Raw genomic sequence first — 14499 nt, forward strand, 5'->3', positions numbered from 1 at the left:
CTGAAAATTATTGGAAAAAATTCTGAAGGACAAATTTAGTCTCCACTTGGAGAAGCAAGGATTAATCAGGGATAGTCAACATGGCTTTGTCAAGGGAAGATCATGTCTGACTAATTTGATTGAATTTTTTGAGCGGGTGACTAGGCGTGTGGATGAGGGTAACGCAGTGGATGTGGTATACATGGATTTCAGTAAGGCCTTCGATAAAGTCCCGCACAGGAAACTGGTCAAGAAGGTAAGAGCCCATGGAATCCAGGGTGCCTTGGCACTTTGGATACAAAACTGGCTTAGTGGCAGAAGGCAGAGGGTGATGGTCGAAGGTTGTTTTTGTGACTGGAAGCCTGTGGCCAGTGGGGTAACACAGGGATCGGTGATGGGTCCCTTGCTGTTTGTGGTCTACATTAACGACTTGGATATGAATGTAAAAGGTATGATCAGTAAGTTCGCTGATGATACAAAAATTGGTAGGGTGGTAAATAGCGAGGAGGATAGCCTCAGTCTGCAGGACGATATAGATGGGTTGGTCAGATGGGCAGAACAGTGGCAAATGGAATTTAACCCGGGAAAGTATGAGGTGATGCACTTTGGAGGGACTAACAAGGCAAGGGAATACACAATGAATGGGAGGACCCTAGGAAAGACAGACGGTCAGAGGGATCTTGGTGTGCAAGTGCACAGATCCCTGAAGGCTGCGGAACAGGTAGATAAGGTGGTAAAGAAGGCATGTGGGATACTTGCCTTCATTCGCCAAGGCATAGAATATAAGAGCAAGGAGGTTATGATGGAGCTGTATAAAACACTGGTTAGGCCACAGTTGGAGTACTGTGTGCAGTTCTTATCGCCACACTACAGGAAGGATGTGATCGCTTTGGAGAGGGTGCAGAGGAGATTCACCAGGATGTTACCCGGGCTGGAGCGCTTCAGCTATGAAGAGAGACTGGGAAGATTGGGTTTGTTTTCCTTGGAGCAGAGGAGGCTGAGGGGGGACATGATTGAGGTGTACAAAATTATGAGGGGCACAGATAGGATGGATACTAAGGAGCTTTTTCCCTTCGTTGAGGGTTCTATAACAAGGGGACATAGATTCAAGGTAAAAGGCGGGAGGTTTAGAGGGGCTTTAAGAAAGAACTTTTTCACCCAGAGGGTGGTTGGAGTCTGGAACTCACTGCCTGAAAGGGTTGTGGAGGTAGGAACCCTCACAACATTCAAGAAGCATTTGGATGAGCACTTGAAGTGCCATAGCATACAGGGCTACGGACCAAATGCTGGAATATGGGATTAGAGCAGACAGGGCTTGATGGCCGGCGCGGACACGATGGGCCGAAGGGCCTCTATCCGTGCTGTATAACTCTCTGACTCTATGACTCTATGACATCCTATGTGACTGTGACGATGGTAAACTATCCCCCTCATCCTTCTCGACCTCTCTGCAGCTGTTGACACATTTGACCACAACATCCTCCTCCAAGGCCTTTCCTCCGACGCCCAGCTGGGTGGCACTGTGCTCGCCTGGTTCCATTCTTATCTCTCCAGTCATAGCCAGAGAATCACCTGCAATGGGTTATCTTCCCGCTCCCGCACCGGTATTTATAGAGTCCCTCGTGTATCTGCATGCTGCCCCTTCGTGACATCATGCATAAAGCACAACGTCGGGTTCCACAGGTACACTGACGACACCCAGCTCCACCTCACCACATCTCTCGACACCTCCACTCTATCTGATTTGTCACACTGCTTGTCCGACATCCTGTGCTGGATGAGCACAAATTTCACCCACACACTTAGATATATTAACAGAGGGGTCAAAGTGGATGCTTGTCTCTATTAATTCTTACGCAGGTATTAAACGGTCAGCCTGTGTGTTCAGGACCCATTGTTACCGAGATCTTGTCAAGAGCTGAGTTCAGAGACTCTCTGTGAATATTGAACACTGTTACATTGAATCAACTGTAAAAAAATAAATAACAAGCGCGCTGAATTGACATATTTACCATCTCTCTTACCCTTCACTCACCTTCAATAGTGACCGTCACAGCTTCGCTGAGCTGGGATTCTAACCACCTTGTTTTGATGAAGGTTCCATATTGGCATTGGTACCTGCCTCCTTGGGTTGTATTGGTAACCAGCAATGAACCAATGTTGTCCTTTGTGAAGAGTTGACGAGAGGACAGTGGTTGATTATCTCTGTAAAAGTAGATTTGACAGCGATATTCTCCTTTCACGGTGCAGGTAATAGCGACAGTCTCTCCTTCTAAATACACCCCAGTCGGTTGATTAAGAGATATCCCTGGCTTTTTTAGCGGATCTGTGATAAAATAAATGGAAAGAACAATTCGAAATGCAATTGTGGATCTGCATATAAAGTGGACGTTTGGTGACTGAATAACGAGTGAACGGAAGTGTTTGCGTCGGGGAATGAATTTCCACAAATGGTGAATTCGCTGTTTCATTCGTGAAATCAACTGAAGTGTGAAAGAAACGAAATCAGCGGGAGGTCTTTTACCGAAATCAGATTTTACCCTTGAAATTGTCCCCTTGGATACGAGCGGAACAAGGGAAAGGCATTGATTTGAATTTTCCGTTTCTGCTAATTTAGGCGAGGTTTAAAACGAGTGCGAATGGGATAGATTTTGATTTGTTGTGATAATGTAAAATGGATGATTGCGAGTCGGCAGCCCATTGACATGTCTCCCGATTCGAGTTCAATTTAAATAAAAATCTGGAGAGATTCGTTATCATTTTATACTATCGCACAAAGTCAAGATCTGCACCAATGTCTCCGTTTGCCAGTGGAACCTCGATTTTAAAAGAAAAGTTAATTTCTGAGGATCTCTAAATTGCTGTTTAAAGTAATTCTTCGGGATGTGGGATCGCTGGAAAGGACGTATTTATTGGCCACCTCTCGTTCCCCTTGAGAAGGTAATGGTGGGCCTTGTTACCTCAGGAGTTCCACGATTTTGACTCAGCGAACATGAAAGAACGGCGATATATGTCCCAGTCAGGATGGTGTTTGACCTGGAGGGGAACATGCAGGTGATGGTGTTTTCCTGCACCTTCTGCCCTTGTCCTTCCAGGTGGCGAAGGACGAGCATTTGGGAGGTGCTGCCGAAATGCAATCCATTTTGAGATATGAAAATCCACAATGTCATTGAGTTAACGCATTCCGTACAACATGACCGTCGTGAAAATCTCGGCACCCCGTTCCGGTTATCTGACTGAGAAATCGTTAATGTGACAAGGAGGGGCCTTGTGATTTTGACGGTAGACATGTTCGGGTTAAAAGCCTGGCATTAAAAGTGCTTTCATTGTGGTATTAAACTTTGCACTCTGTCAGTTCAGTCATATAGGAGGTAAAATTGGAAATCAGGAACATAATCGCGTAATAATATTACACATTCTGCATTTACTGTGTGAGAAGGTCTTGAGTTCACATCACGCCATATTAGATCTCTCATACCGAGGGTTGAAAGGAACTTCTCCGGAAGGCAGTTTTCAATCAGTACTGAGATAAAGGGAACACGTTTTGGCCAGTAAGCACGGCTGGAACGGTGCCCATTTTATAAACTGCCTGACAAGATATTCCGTTAAAGTCAGAGGATGGCAACATCGAGCGGAGTGTGCAACAGGCGGCCGACTCCATCCCGCCTCTGTGCATTCCGTGATATCAGATTTAAATTACCCTCCACTTGTCACCTTGTGCTGTGAGCATTGGCCGCCCGTTATTCGACCCGCCTGATATGCAGTCCCATTGACGGCAATAGACCTGAATATGGTGCCAACCAACGGATGAGAGCAAAGCTCTTCAGTCCTGTCACATCCAGTCGTGAATGGTGGTGGAAAATTAAACAACCAATTGGAGGAGGATGCTCTGTCAACATTCCCATCCTCAATGATGGCAGAGACCAGCACGTGAGTGCAAAAGACAAGGCTGAAGCGTTTGCAACCATCTTCAGCCAGAAGTGCCGAGTGGATGATCCATCTCGGCATTCTCCCGATATCCACTTCATCACAGAAGCCACTTCGATGCACTCCACCTGGTATCAAGAAACGGCTGAGTGCACTGGCTTCAACAAAGGCTATGGGCCCCGACAACATCCCAGCTGTTGTGCTGAAGTCTTGTGCTCCAGATGAGCCTCGAGTCAAACTGTTCCAGTACAGCTACAACACTGGCATCCACCCGGCAATGTGGAAAGGTATGTCCTGTCCACTAAAAGGACAAATCCAATCCGGCCAATTACCACCCCATCAGTCTACTCTCAAACATCATCAAAGTGATAGATGATATCGTCGACAGTGCTATCAAGCGGCAATTACTCACCAATAACCTGCTCACCGATGCTCAGTATGGGTTCTGCCAGGACCACTCGGCTCCAGACCACATTACAGCCTTGGTCCAAACATGGACAAAAGGGCTGAATTCAAGAGGTGAGGTGAGAGTGACTGCCCTTGACATCAAGGCAGCATTTGACCGAGTGTGGCACCAAGGAGCCCTAGTCAAATTAAAGTAAATGGGAATCAGGGGGAAAACTCACCAGTGACTGGAGTCATGTCTGGCACAAAGGAAGATGGTAATGGTCATTAGAGGCCAATCATCTTAGCCACAGGACATTGCTGCAGGAGTTCCACAGGGCAGTATCCGAGGCCCAACTATCTTCAGTAGCTTCATCAATGATCTTCCTTCCATCCTAACGTCAGTAATGGGGATGTTCCCTGATGATTCCACAGTGTTCAGTTTCATTCGCAACCCTTCAGATAATGAATCGAGTGGAGTCTATAATGGACTGCTGAATCGGGCAGTGTATTTAATAGACTTCAGAATCGGGCGGAGTGTATATTGGACTGCTGAATCGGGCGGAGTGTATAACGGACTGCTGAATCGGGCAAAGTGTGTAATGGACTGCTGAATCTGTTGGAGTTTATAATTGACTCCTGAATCGGGCGGAGTGTATAATGGACTGCTGGATCGGGCGGATTGTATAATGAACTGCTGGATCGGGCGGATTGTATCATGGACTGCTGAATCGGGCAGAATGTAAAATGGACTGTTGAATCGGGCGGAGTATATAATGGACTGCTGAATCGGGCAGTGTGTGTGATGGACTGCTGATACCTTATCATTCCTTTTGCGATTCCTCCTATGACATATTTACGCCACACTTGGATATGTTAACGTCGGGGTCAAAGAGTATTCTTGTCTCTTAATGTTTTATCTATCAGTCTGTGTGTTTAATGCCCATTATTACAGAGACCCTGTAAAGACCTGAGCGCAGAGGACCTCGCTGTGAATATTAAACACTGTTATGTTTAAACAAGTATGGCTTTTTAAAAAATATCAAGAACTTTGAACAGACATATTAACAATCTCTGTTCCCCTTCACCCACCTGTTATGGTGATCTTCACAGCCTCGCTGAGCTGGGACCACAACCGCCTTGTTTTGATGAATGTTTCATATTGGCATTCGTACCGGCCTCCTTGATTTCTGTTGGTAACCGGGAATGTTCCAATGTTGTTCATTGTGAAGATTCGATCAGAGTAAAGCCGTCGATTATTTCTGTAAAAGTAGAAAGTTCCACCTCGATACTCTCTGTTCACGGTACAGGTAATAATGACCGTCTCTTCTTTTAAATACACCCCAGTCTGTTGATCAAGAGAGATCCTTGGAGTTGTTACTGAATCTATGGGAAAGTAAATGGCAAGAACAATGAGAAATGGATCTTTGGATTTTCATGTCGCGGAAGGTTGGTAACTCGTCGATTGCACTGTGTTGAATTGAAGTGTTTACATCAAGGGCTGAGATTCCACAAATTGGCAATTGATGATTTTATTAGCGGAATCAAACGGAAAAGAGACCAAAATAAATCAGACGGGGATTCCCTTCCCAAAACTAGGTTTAAACCTGAAATTCCACTGAGAGATAGGAGTGGAACAAGGAAAATGCGTTGATGTGTAATTTCCCATTCCTGCTAAATTAACTGAGGTGCAAACTCGATTAAAAAGGGTGAACCTCTCCGCTGAACCCTGGAGATTCGCATTTCAAATGAAAGAGTTAAGTGTTGATGGGAACAGTTTTGAGAAGGTGCTGGTGGGCCTTCATCTTCAGCCAATGCAATGTAGTGTAGGTTGTCCCACAATGCATCTCATCTCATCGTGTCTCTCGTGGTGGGTGGGGGTGGGGTGTGAAGGACTGAAGGGATGATTCACCTCCAGAATGCAGCATTCCCTCATTACTGTGTTAAAGTGGCAATTCTAACATGCACTGCCAGGTGGAAACAAGGCCAGACATTTCACAGGCCGCTGAAACTCCTTTGCCATTAATTTTCTATTGCCAGCCTTCCACTACCGCTCGAGATGAATTTCACACCGTTATCTCTACTAATGTTTTTACTGATGTGGAGATGCCGGTGATGGACTGGGGTTGACAATTGTAAACAATTTTACAACACCAAGTTATAGTCCAGCAATTTTATTTTTAAATTCACAAGCTTTCGGAGATTTTCTCCTTCCTCAGGCAAATGTTTTGATTGACGAGGAGAACTTTTATACTCACTGCAGAAGAATCTATTTTGTAACAAGGGCACTTGCCACCTGTGTCACTGCAGAGGAATATGTGTTGTAACAAGGACACTGCCACCTGTGTCACAGAAGTACATTCACGAGAAACATTTTGGGGGCAATTTTAAATTTGGGCAGTGGTTCAAATTAGGCCATATCGATTTAATCGCGTCATTTTCATTGCCTCTGAAGCCAATGGGAGGGTTAATAAGGCGGAAAGTTCAATGACGCTCATTTTGCACCACCGCCCAAAGTTAAAATTGACCCTTTCAGTGAGGGTGAGCCATCACTAATGTTGATATCACCCAGAGGATTTTCCTCTTCAGCTCCCGGACACAAGAGCTTGGTGGAATGTAAGCATTTCCTGCAAACTTGCACAAGAAGTGAGAGGGAGTGAAATCCACATTACAGCAAACTGCCGTGTCGGTACATTTTATAACCCGCACTTCCGAAGGCACTTTTTGCGACTATCTAATCATTCTACTTTTTAATTGGTGAAACCGTTCTGATTCAGAATTTTCTATTCCAAGATCAAAATGTTGCTTTTGAGGACTGGGTGTCCAGAATCGGAGGGAATTGGCTGTTTACCAACAGCATTGGCGATTTATTACTTTAAACAAATAATTGTTAACTTGATGGAAATAGAAGGCACACATCATTTACCTGTTACAGTTATTTCAACAGCGTTGCTTGGCTGTGATTGCACCTCTCTTCCTGAAATAGTTTCCATATCCCGACAAGTGTACGATCCTCTGTCTCCATCTGTGATGTGATCGATGCGGAGCCAATGAAATCTCTGATCTTGATGTGTACGGATCAATAACTGGCCGTTTCTGTAGAAGGTGAACGGGCCACCGCTATAATCCCCGAGACTGGTACATGTTAGAGTGACCGGCTCTCCTCTTATGTACACGCCGGAATGTTGATAAAATGCAATTCTTGGAGTCACCGGAGGATCTGAAACAAAGCTTTTTACTTTCAATACACTTTAATAGAATTACAGACATTATAAAGATGAATATTAATCCCTATTATTTATTTTCTGGCACGCAACAGATATATACAATACATGCGAATCCCCTGCGATGGGCAGTGTGACTAACAACCGTCCGGTTCTGGCTTTCTGTCTGTTCAAACATTGGGGTGGTTTTCTTTGTAACAGGGGAGATTTCAGGGTTAGGAACGTTGGAATACAGGAACAGGGGTGTGTGATTCAGCCCTCCGTGTCTACACTGGTACCACGACGGTTCATGCCTTTGTTACCTCCAGACTTGACCATTCCAATGCTCTCTCGGCCGGCCTCCCACTTTCCACCCTCCATAAACTTGAGCTCATCCAAAACTCTGCTGCCCGTATCCTCCTAACTCGCACCAAGACACCTTCAGCCATAACCTCCTGTGCTCACTGACCTGCATTGACTCCCAGTTCAGCAACGCTTCCAATTTAAAATTTTCTTCCTTGTGATCAAATTTCTCCATGGCTTTCCTCTTCCCTGTCTCTGTAACCTCCTCCAGCCCTACAACCTTCCGCGAACTCTGCATTACTCCAATTCTGGCCTCTTGTGCATTCCTGCTTTCTTTATGCCCACCATTGGCGGCCGTGCCTCAACCTGTCGAGGCCCTGAGCTGTGACATTTCCTAAATAAGCCACTCCACCTCTCAACCTCTCTCCCGCTCTTAAGGTGCTATTTAAAACCTACCTATTTGACCAAGGGTCTGATCACCTTTTATTTATTGCCCATCCCTAATTGCCCTTGAGAAGGTGGTGGTGAGCCGCCTTCTTAAACCGCTGCAGTCAGTGTGGTGACGGTTCTCCCACAGTGCTGCTAGGAAGGGAGTTCCAGGATTTTGACCCAGCGACGATGAAGAAACTGCGATATATTTCCAAGTCGGGATGGTGTGTGACTTGGAGGGGAACGTGCAGGTGATGTTGTTCCCATGAGCCTGGTGCTCTTGTCCTTCTGGGTGTAGAGATCGCTGGTTTGAGAGGTGCTGGCGAAGAAGCCTTGGCGAGTTGCTGCAGTGCATCCTGTGGATGGTGCACACTGCAGCCCCAGTGAGCCGGTGGTGAAGGGAGTGAATGTTTAGGGTGGTGGATGGGGTGCCAGTCAAGCGGGCTGCTTTGTCCTGGATGTTGTCGAGCTCCTTGAGTGTTGTTAGAGCTGCACTCATCCAGGCAAGTGGAGAGTATTCCATCACACTCCTGACTTGTGCCTTGTAAATGGTGGAAAGTCTTTGGGGAATCAGAAGGTGAGTCACTCGCCACACAATACCCAGCCTCTGACCTGCTCTTGTAGCTGCACTACTAATTTGGCTGGTCCAGTTTAGTTTCTGGTCAATGGTGACCCCCAGGATGTTGATGGTGCGGGATTCGGCGATGGTAATGCCGTTGAATATCAAGTGGAGTTGGTTAGGCTCTGCCTTGTTGGAGATGGTCATTGCCTGGCACTTATCTGGCGCGAATGTTACTTTCCACTTATGATCCCAAGCCTTGATGTTGTCCAGGTCTTGCTGCATGCGGGCTCCTACTGCTTCATTGTTTGAGGGGTTGCGAATGTCCGAATATCAATTAAGATAGATTTGTGTCATCTGTTGTCTGATAATCGCTCCAGTGAAGCGGCTTGGGTCGCTTTGCTACTTTAAAGGCGCTATGTCAATGCAAGTTGTTGTTCGTGGGTAGATGGTGGAATGTACATGCAGGTGGGAGGCTTCATTAAGGATCAAGGTGTCGCCATTGTGAGCCAAATCTCAGTAAAAGCCATTAGGTCAACAAAATCCGGCAATATTCCAAACCGATGGTAATGGTGTTGTTATTGAGTGGTCCGTCCTTCTGGAAGGAAATGAGGAGCCGACGACCCGGTTTGTGGGGGGGGGGGGGGGGCGGCGGTGCAGGGGGACGGGGTGCGAGTTGATTGGGGCGGGAAGGAGGCTGGTGAGATTAGGCGTCAGCAGTCCCACTGGATGGGAAGTTCAGCCACAGAGGGGATGGGGCTGTTCCTGTTGCTGCTCATAAGGGCCTTTGATGGGCCCTTTGGAGAATACAAAGAGAGGTATAAAGGCCGGCTGCGGGGTTGTTCAGTGTATTAAAGCTTGGGACCATAGAAGACGAGGGCGAAGGCCGAGGCATAGTGATGCTTTGGGTTAATCGCGAGGAGCGGGAAAAACTCAAGAAGGAAATTCAGACCACACGATGGAAAGAGTTCTGGGGTTAATGATAGATTGATGCTTCAACTCAACCAACCAATGTCTTGTGCCAAATGATGGGATTTTTGTTGCAAACAAAGCGAAATATAGAGTAGATCTGAAGAAGTAATGTTAACATTCTATAGAGCTTTGGTCCGGGTCCACCTGGAGTGGGGTGCGGTTTTGTAACTTACACCAGAGAAAAGTTATGTGGGGACGGTCAGAAAACAAGGACATTATCCCACGATGCCTTCGGAATGACAGCTGCTGAGATGCCGACCGACATTACCGCTACCAATATCACAGCACGATTGGTTACAACAATCAACGGACTCAGTAATTTCGCAGTATCGAACATTAGCTGTCCAATTTTATCACGTCAGAGGAAAAACGTCGACACTAACCGTGAGAATAGCTCCGCCAAGCCCCATAAATCACTAAAAGGAGAAAATATGAATCAGTTATATGAACAGTAACGCCTTTAGATTATGCAGATTGACTTTCGTGCATTGGTTTATGCGGATGTCTCAGTACAATTGAGTTGGTGGTATTCTGGACCGTTTTTGTTCATCTCCCGCTCCAGGAGTTGAACTGATGATGTAGGCAGACACTAAATGCAGTCCTGAAGGAGTGTCACGTTGCCGGAGGTCCCGCTTTCCCAATTAAACATTTACCAAAGGCCCCGTCGGGCTGTTGATGTGGAAAGTAGGTATCCCGTAAGAACAAAAGAAGTCGGAGCAGGAGCAGGCCATACGGCCCCTCGAGCCTGCTCCGCCATTCAGTAAGATCATGGCTCATCTTTGATCTCAATTCCACTTTCCCACCCGATCTCCATATCCCTTGATTCGCCAAGAATCCAAAAATCTATCGATCACAGCCTTGAACATATTCAACGACTGATCATCCACAGCTCTCTGGGGTAGAGAATTCTAAAGATTCACAACCCTCTGAGTGAAGAAACTTCTCATCTCAGCCCTAAATGACCGATACCTTATTGAAAGACTATATGCCCACTTCCAGACTCTCCAGCCAGGGAAAACAGCCTAGAAACATAGAAACATAGAAAATAGGAGCAGGAGTAGGCCTCTCAGCATCGACCCTGTCAAGCCCTCTCAGAATCCTATATGTTTCAATGAGATCATCTCTCATTTTTCTGAACTCCAGAGAGAAAAGGCCCATTTTACTCAATCTCTCCTCATAGGACAGCTCTCTAATCCCAGGAATCAATCTAGTGAACCTATGATACACCGCCTCTAAGGAGACCAAAACTGTACACAGTAGTCCAGGTGCGGACTCACCAAAGCCCTGCACAATTGTAGCAATGCTTCCTTACTCTTGTACTACTTCCCCATACAATAAAAGCTAATGTACCATTTGACTTTCTAATTGCTTGCTGGACCTCAAAGTTACCTTTGTGTTTTGTGGACAAGGACTTCCAAATCCCTCTGAACACTACATTTAATAGATTCTCACTATTTAAAAATATTCTGTTTTTTTATTCATCAAAACAAAGTGATTAGCCTCACATTTCCCCACATTATACTCCATTTACTAACTTCTTGCTCACTCACTTAAACCGTCGATATCCCTTTTGCAGACTCTTTGTGTCCTCCTCACAGCTTAATTTCACATCTACATTTGTATCATCAGCAAATTTGGATACATTACACTCGGTCCCTTCATCTAGGTCATTAATATAGATTTTCAATAACTGAGGCCCCAGCACTGATTCTTGCGGGACCCCACCAGTAACAGCCTGTCAACCTGAAAATGACCCGCTTATTACTACTCTCTGTTTTCTGTCCTTTGTCCAATTCTCTACCCATGCTAATGCCCAACCCCACAAGCCCTTATCTTGTGTAAAACCATTCGTGTGTCACCTTATCGAATGCCTTTTGGAAATCCAAATATACTACATACACTGGTTCCCCTTTAGCTATCCTGCTCGGTACATCCTCAAAAAAACTCCAATAGATTCGTGAAACACGATTTCCCTTTCATGAAACCATGTTGATTTTGCATAATTATATTATGATTTTCCAAGTGCCCTGTTACCACATCCTTAAAATTGTATCCCAGCATTACCTCGACGACTCAGGTTAACTGGCCTGTAGTTCCCTGTCTTTATCTCTCCCTCCCTTCTTGAAGAGCGGGGTTAAATTTGCTACCTTCAAATCCACTGGGACCGTTCCAGGATTTAATGAATTTGGAAGATCACAACCAATGCACCCACTGTCTATGCAGCCAACTCTTTTAGAACGCTAGGATGCAGGCCATCAGGTCCAGGAGATTTGTCGGCTTTTAGTCCAATTAATTTCTCCTGTACTTTTTTCTTTACTAATCTTAATTACTTTAACTTCCTACTCTCATTAGACCCTTGGTTCCTCATTATTTCTGGTATGTTTTTGTGTCGTCTGCTGTGAAGACAGATACAAAATATTTGTTTAACGTCTCTGACGTTTCCTTATTCCCCATTATAATGTCTGCTGTCTCAGCCTCTACGTTACCCATGTTTACTTTCGCGACTCTCTTACTTTGTACATACTTGGAGAAGATCTCACAATCTGTTTATATATTTCATGCTAGTTTACTCTCACATTCTATGTTCTCCCTCTTTATCAATTTTTTGGTCATCCTTTGCTAGTTTCTAAAACCCTTCCAATCCTCAGGCTTTCTGCTCTTCATGGTAACACTATAAGCCTCTTCTTTTAATCTAGTACTGTCCTTAACTTTTTTAGTTAGCCACGGATGGATCACTTTTCACGTGAGTTTTAATTTCTCAATGGAATGTATATTCATTGAGAATTATGAAATATTTCTTTAAATGTTCGCCATTGCTTTTGTATTGTCATATCTTTTAATCTAATTTCCCAGTCCACCTTAGCCAACTCGACCCTCATTCCTATATAATTGGCTTTGTTTAAGTTTAAGACTCTAGATTTCATCTTAAGTACGTCGCTCTCGAACTCTTTGTGAAATTGGATCATATGATCACTCTTCCTCAGAGGATCCTTTACTATAAGATTATTAATTAAGCCTGTCTGATTACACAAGACGCGACCTAAAATCGCCTTTTGCCTGCTTGGTTCCACAACATATTGTTCTCGGAAACTGTCTGGAATGTATTCCATGAACTCATCTTCCAAACTACCTTTGCCGATTTGTTTCCCCCATTCTATATGAAGATTAAAATCCCCACGATTATTGCATTAGCTTTATTACAAGCCCCTATTATTTCTTGATCAATACTCTGTCCAACAGAAAACTACTGTTATGGGGCCTAAACTACTGTCACCAGTGTTTTTTGCCCCTTGTCATTTCTTATCTACACCCATACTATTTCATTTCCCCATCCATTTTGCAACTGGAAGTAGATCAGAATTGTTTCATTAATGTAGGGGGAACTCACGCCCTGTTGCGCGATAGTTCTGCCACACTTCGAAAGATGTTTTCAGTTTACATCGAACTGAATATCTGGAGGAGCGTCTAACAGGCGACCGAGGCAATCCCGCTTGTTTTGCGACCCCACCAATATCCAATGTCGGCTGAAAAATGTCGTCGATAGAACTGGGGTGATATTAGTCTTTGTCAAAACGGTCTCATAGCAAACCACAGCCGCATTTACACCTCGCCCAATTTTCATTTTCGCACAGGATACATTCCGGCACCGTGCTGCTAATTTAACATTGCGTTATAGAGACGTCAGTACAAAATATGCGAAACCTCAAACCTCATTAACTTAAATCTCGCATGATCAGAAAAAAAAACTGAGTGTTTTATTTCCATTTCTCCAATCTTTCCCCTTTCTTTTATGAAGGAGGCGATTCACCCTGTTACTTGGTTCTTAGGGCAGCGCCTATCAGTTTTACCCTCCGCAGGTTGGACACTATTCATGTCTGAGCTCAGACGCTGCTTGTCCTCGAACAGTTTGACTCCAGAAGGTGTGAACACGGAACCTGATGGCGTCCTCAGCGGACATCCACTAATCAACACTTCACAACGGAGCCAGGAGGTAACCATCATCAAAGGCCACTCTCTCTGCTTCTCTCTCCGCCCGAAATCGTCCAACTTTCCCGAAAAATAGTCCCAGTTGTACAGCCTCACCGTTACCCACTGACAATGCATCACAAACAAGTAACCGATCCCATAGCTTTCCAATATAATCGGCTCCACATGAAACTATGAGTTGCTTTAACCCACTGAGCTCCAGGAGATCGGACACCGCCAGGCTCAGTCCCACTCTCCCGCTTACATTTCACCACTCAGCTGCATCACAGTCCGTGAATCCTGTACTTTTGGTATAAAATTGTTTCACGACTCACCAAACAGCAATAAAAAGGCGGCTCTATCCATTTTCTCAGAAGAGCTACTTTGAGACTTGAGAACTGGAAGGAACAGCGACTGAGTCACTTGCTCCGACTCGCAGGAGGAGGAACCCGGAAGTATTTACCGAATGAGAATGGAAACAGAGGCTGGGAGGAAGTGAAGTTTTCCCACAGTTAAAGCAACAAAACTGAGATTTGTACAACACAGAATAAATTATGGGTTGCAACGTTACAAGTTTCCAAAATGGTAAACTTTGAATATTATACGGTGATCACAGGACGAAGGGGCTCGAATGGACTGTGTAACCATGTCAACAGCCTAAATAATTTGCGTTTGGTTCGAAATTCCGCTTTCGTCATTGCCAGGAACTCCAGTGCTGGGAAAGGATGTTTTCCCACTTCAGGCACTCAGTGTAATCATCAAGCACTCAAACTTCAT

The sequence above is a fragment of the Heptranchias perlo genome, unplaced genomic scaffold, assembly GCF_035084215.1.
Source record: "Heptranchias perlo isolate sHepPer1 unplaced genomic scaffold, sHepPer1.hap1 HAP1_SCAFFOLD_64, whole genome shotgun sequence".
In the NCBI taxonomy this organism is placed as follows: domain Eukaryota; kingdom Metazoa; phylum Chordata; class Chondrichthyes; order Hexanchiformes; family Hexanchidae; genus Heptranchias; species Heptranchias perlo.